The following is a 6,541-nucleotide window of genomic DNA, read 5'->3' as shown; positions in this document are numbered from 1 at the left end:
TGTGCTTAATCCCCTGTGACAGTGTGGTTCCTGTCCTTTGTTGATGGATCTGTGTGTGACTTGGGGCATGTTTTGAGTCTGTGTCACAATGAGTTCTAATTGATCCTGAAGGGGTGCAGCCTGGCAGGTGGACACAGCCTTCTCAACCCCCGGAGCTGACTGTGAGACCTGGATGGCTCTTGCTGGCTGGCTCTTTGTTGATTCTGTCTGTTAAACATCAAAGTGCTTGAACATTCTGCTTTTGCCCCCATGTCAAGGATCCCCATTCTCCTTCTTCAACATTCTCCACCAAGATCTCCACTGCTCTGTCAAGCTCTTTGGGTAGAAATCTTGCCACATTCTTTCCCAGGGACAGTTACTCCCCCCCCCCCCAGGCAGAACGGCAGGGCACTTCTATACAGCCTACCTTTGCCCCTGGCAGAACTCCTGGGCCATGGTACCTGAGGTAAGGACAGTGGTCCCCTTCTCCCTTGTGTGACATCACTAAAAGCAAGTGCTGGGTGGCTCACTTCACCTAATGGGCTTGGCTTCACCCTCCAGCATGAAAATTCCACCTTCAGAGCAAGAAGGGGCAGAGGCGATTCGGGCCTAGCATTCTTGGCCAGGGATGCTTGGAGAAGAGTGCACATCATACGTGAGACAAGGCGAGCCTGGTCCTTTTCAGCCACACCTTCGATGAAAAAAACTCCTGTAACGAGGGCTAAAGGAACTGAGAAATGCTGGTGACGACGCTTTTGTGAGGAACTCTAGTTTTAGCCTCTGATCTGAGGGGAGAGGGAATCGTCTATTTTCACTTGCATCACACAGAGCAGTGTGTCTGTCTAAGGGGGAGTGGCTTGTGGCTCTAATGCCTCAGATTTTCACTGTTCTTATCAAGTATCAGGCTTTGGGTGTGTGTATGTATATATCAGTACTGAGTACTGAGACACTAGTTTCTATACACCTGGTCCTACTAGGAATCGAGGAGTCCTGTAGAAATAGCTGATTTCAGGGCTGGGACAGGGAAAGGACAAAGGAAACCTGGACTATCTATGCCAGAAAATAAGTCAGTGTTTACATATTTTGACGTTTCCACGGGGACTGTCAAGAGCCAGTTTGAGGGGGCTCCCTGTGGCAAAATCTGGAACAATCTGAGCACCAAAATGATAGGGAATGAATTCAGAGAATCAAATACGAAAATATGACCTATACTCATATAAATGGGAAAAAGAGAAGGCTCTTGTGTATAGCACACCAACTAATAAATACAGAAATAATGCTTCAAAATAAAATCACCGGGAGTTCCCGTTGTGGTGCAGTGGAAACAAATCCAACGAGTATCCATGAGGACACGGGCTTGATCCCTGCCCTGGTTCACTGGGTCGGGGATCTGGCATTGCTGTGAGCTGTGGTGTAGGTCGCAGATGCAGCTCGGATCCTGCATTGCTGTGGCCATGGTGTGGGCTGGCCGCTGTAGCTGATTGAACTCCTAGCCTGGAATTCCATATGCTGCAGGTGCAGCCCTAAAAAAAAAAGAAAAAAAATAATAAAATAAAATTACCTTTCTGCCACCATCATACTAATGATTGATTCAGGCAAGATCATTAATAGATGCTAAAAATAGCAGGTGAAATTTTAATGAAGAGTAGAATATTTAATCTCAGTGTATCTCCTTTGAATTACTAATTAAATCACAAAAGGAGGGAGGAAGAGTAACTTTTACGGGAGGAAAGTGAAAGACACATCATCTAAAGAGGTGATTAACTTAGAACCACCCGTGAATGGACAAACTGACATCCTGTGCCTTCCAGCATCCTGGGCCACCTGTGAGGAACACAGCATCACATCTGTGGTGCTCCTGCCAAGAACACACGGCCTAGATACAGTCACTGGGGATATATAAGTTAAAGGATGTTCCATGGAATTGGCCTGTGTTCTTCAAGAATTGTAAGGTCACGAAAGAAAAGAAAGGTTGAAAATTGTTTCATACTAAAGGAAAATACAGGTACATATCAAGTCAATATGATTCTGGGTTGGACTTGAACCAAGAAGGAAATTATTGTAAAGGACATGATTAGGACAGTTGGTATAATTTGAATATGAACTGTGGAATACATAATAGTACTGGGTCAGTATTAAGTACGTTGATTTTGATAAATATACTGTGATTGCGTAAGAGAAAACCCATATTTTAGGAAATAGTCACTGAGTTCAGTTGTGGAAAAAGAGGTGATATGTGTCAGATATATGCAAATCATTCAGAAATATATACATAACCAGAATATGTTCATAACAAGAGAAATTAGAAAAGCACATGGTATTTGACCCAGAAATGCCACCATAGGAAATTTATTTGTCAATTTATGTCACTAGTCATCTACAGGTTGATTTTAATGTTTTAAATAGGAACAACCTAAATTTCCACTATCCGGAATGGAAGAATGGTTAGGAAACGCTGCTTCATCTGCTTGGTACAATATTATGAATCCACTCAATATTATTATAGGATAACAGCTAAAATGCTTATGTCAACATGATCATATAAAAGCACTGATGACAGCTGTATAAAATTAGCATGTGAGCTTGGTGTTGAAAGAAATTTGAAAATAATTTGTGATGAGATTCTGAACATTTTTCTTTACCTTCTTCCATCATGCGTTAATGTTCTTTAATAAAATAAGAATAAAAAGAGTGAAGAGAGCTTACACTCCATCCCAAATATACTGCAAATGTTCTGAGCCCATTGAACTCCAGCAAATTCATTTTTATGGGCGTGAAATGAAATGGAAACAATGATGGTTGTAGTTCACCCAATTCTGCTGGAGGATGGAGGACCAGTTTGTTAAGAAAATACAACCACATTCCCACACAGCCCCACAGAGCCAACAGGGAATCCAGGAAAAGAATATGCCAATTTATTTCCTTTCTTGGAGAGGCAGGTGTAGATTAAAAAAGCACTTCCTAAGCTCCCTTTGCTTTGTCTGACATAACGGAGCTCAGTTGGATACATTCGTGATGTGTGTTCTGTGCAGCAGAGGATGAAACCAAGGTTTTGGCAAGGAATTTTTCAAGAAGCTCAAACAACCACAACAAACAAGTAAACAAACCTCATCTGCAAACCACTAGTATTTTAGACATGAAAAAAGAAAATAAAAGGAGGTAAAAGAAAGGGAAAAAAATGCACTTTCTGCATTTGTATGGATATAAAAATCCCAGAGATAGGACAGTCGTTTCAAGAAACTATGAAAAAAGATAAGGTTATCACAAGAGTTAATAGCAGATAAAATACAAACCAATATATAACTTCAGCTTCATTCTTATAAGCATATTTTCAGATTTAAATAAACAATAAATTAATATCTACTGGAGCCAGCACAAAAGACTATTTTTTTTTTAAGTTGGGTTTGTCAGCTTCCAAAACATACCAGTGAAGAATTTTCCCTAAGTAGTTAGATGAGGGGAAAGTCCTGGGTTTTGAGCGTTTGGAAAAGATTTCACAGTGGGTATTCTGATTAAGGATTGAAAACTATCCTTCCAGATTCATCCATAGGTCTGTTCATGATTAGTTAAAACAAATGGCATTGCTTCTCATTGGTCAGGTGAGAGCCTCCAGGCAGGAAAATGTCAGGCTACATGGGGTCACTCACAGTTTCTGATTCCTTAACAATGCTAATTGGTTAGAATTTTAGTGAAACAGTTTTCATTTTGATACCTCCTAGATAAGTGCTGCTGCAAGGGAAATTTTTCCTTTTACACAATTATAACTTAAAGGTTTCTAGTAGATTGATCTTAGAGAAGTAATATGACATCATATTGTGACAAGTGTTTATTTCCAACTAAATTAAGTCGGAAGGAGTCTATTTCAAAAGCAATTCAATCCATGAGTTACATAAACAATGTGTAAAAATGACTAAAGAAGATAATCTCAAAGGAGAGTAATAGCCCATGCTCAATCTAAATCAGAATTCAGCCACCACAAGTTGAAGTCTTAACAAATTATATAGACACATAGATACCCTATGTGCATACATACATATGTATAAACTTATAAAATGTTTTATAGGTGTATATATAATCAGTTATATTTGAAGTATAAGAGCAGTAATAAAAGAAAAACCTAGGTACCTTTAATTCAGTTCAAGAAATCACATAGTACTTTTAAAGTCCACTCTTTGCGTTGACCCTGACTTTGTTTTTATCATTAAATTATTATACTTCACAGTTTTACGTATTTGCACAGATATATACATTAAATGTCTTTTAGTTTTAAGACACAAAATAAGGTTTGATCCTACCATCTACTTTTTCTGAAAAAGTAGTTATAAAACTACAAAGAATTGTACCATTCAGAAGGTTTTATAATTTAGGAAATAGGCATCTTTGTGAACTCAAAGAATCAACTATTTAGCATTCTATATGGGTAGGGGGAAAAAGAAAAATATTTCAGGTGAAGAAAAATATAATACTTACAACATCAAGCTTTGTTATTGTGGGAAAGGAAAAAAAAAAAACTTTTCATCTCTACCCTCCTAGGTTCTCTGGCTGCGGCCCTGCCAAAACAAATCAACAGGAGAAAAAGATAAGTGCATTAACATGTGTGCCTCCCATATGGATGGACACACTCTGTGATGAGCAACTCAAAGGGGTGGTTAGAACTCAGGCTTACATGGCATCTTAACAAAAGGACAACGCATTTTGAGACAAGAAAAAGGAAAAAGACTTTGAGTCTCGAAGGCAACAAATTGTGAGCCGGTAAATAGATGGGGGAAATAAGGGTGATTCATCATGTTTTTTGTGTAGATTCCTCTGGTGTTATCTCTGGGCTGATGAAGGTCTAGGGTTGTCCTAGGTGATTTACTTCTGCCCTTCCTGGTAGAGGGGCAATAGGATACCTTTACAAATTTATGTCTTGCTTTCTGGCAAATAAGAGGAACACAGTTTTTCTTGTATCTGCTTCTTCTCAGTTGCCTTCAGCTCAAAATGATCCTTAGGCAAAAGTGCCATTTTCAAGTGGCATGCTCTGCTCCTCTTTGATACTAAAGAATTAAAAACGAGGAAGGATGTGGAATAGGAAAAATAGGGTGCAGCCTCTGAACAGTAGAGTAATAATTGATATTATGCACATTCTCGATCGCTGACAAGTGATTAAATACCAAGTATGTTTCCAAGAATCTGTCGCAGATTGTTAGGAGGCATCGTTCATTTGTAGACTCCTCAGAACTGCAGAGTGAACGATAATAAAGGCTCTAAGAGAAGGAGAAACCTGTGGGAGTAGATTAAAATAACTTTACATAGGAATTTGGAATTTGAAAAACAGGGCCTTGGGTAGAAACTCAAAATTATCTTGAGTCCTCTGAAGAGAGAAAAAATTGTCAGTATCTAGAAAGGAGTGCTTTGCATTTTAAGGTGTTTCCAGTGATCTGAGAGATAGCAACACATCAGGTGAATAATAACTTCATCTGCTACAAGCTTTTCTTAACATCTCTATTTAGTGCTTGAATGCATCTTTCTATTTCATTCTCCTATCTCCTAGTCTCCCAAAGTACTGAGCCCTACACAATATCTACACTTATCATTTCTAAGGCCAACTGCATATAATTCTTATCATGGGTTGTAGGTGTAGACTAATTCTAAGAAAAGTATATTCCCACATGTCATTTTTTTTTTTTTTGCAATATTACAGTGAAAATGTAAATTCCAAATCTCCTTACCTCTCAGATTGTGTGCTGGGTCCCCCTGCAGTTACAGAAATAATACACTCTTATCATCAGAATGTCAGAGTCTTCTTACCTATCCGGCCATGGAGAGCATGGTTCTTGCTTCTCAAATTGAAGCCTTTTCTTAAAAAGCCGTATCTTCTTTGCCTCAGGGCACTCTTCTGATACTCATATATTTCAAAGTCAACTTCATTATCCAGAAAAGAAAAGTTAGGATCGTTTCTGCTTCTTTGAAACTATAAAAGTTCACAAGAACCTACCTGATGTCAAGTTATTGGAATTTTCCCCCATTAGGTAACTGATTTATTCAATAAAAGTAGTGGAGGAATGTTTCTCAGACTCTTCAGAAACACAGTGTCCAAATTCCATATGGCCCTGGCAAGGGTTTTTCCGTATACCAGGCTCACTGCCTGTGAGGATTAATTTGATGTGTCAACTTGGCTAGGTCATGGTACTCAGATATTTGGTTAAGCATTAGTCTAGATGCTGCTATGAAGATAATTTTCAGGTGAGATTAAAATTTAAATCAGTAGAATTTGAGTAAAGTAGATTATCCTCCATGATGTGAGTGGGCGGCCTCTTTCAGTTGAAAACCTTAAGAGCAAAAGCCTGAGGTCCCCTGAAGGAGAAGGGGTTTGGCCAGCAGATAGCCTGCTTGAGCTCAACATCAACTCGTCTCTGGGTCTCCAGTTTGCACAGCAAATTTTAGACTTGCCAGCTCCCACAGTTCCATGAGCTATTCCTTTAAATCAGTCACACACACACACATACACACCTTAGTGATTCTATTTTTCCCTACAATTCTCATATGCCACTCCTCTCTGACTGCTTTCATACTTTAGAAG

The sequence above is a fragment of the Sus scrofa genome, chromosome 6, assembly GCF_000003025.6.
Source record: "Sus scrofa isolate TJ Tabasco breed Duroc chromosome 6, Sscrofa11.1, whole genome shotgun sequence".
NCBI lineage: Eukaryota > Metazoa > Chordata > Mammalia > Artiodactyla > Suidae > Sus > Sus scrofa.
The sequence above is the reverse complement of the archived record's forward strand: the minus strand, read 5'-3'. Positions refer to the sequence as shown.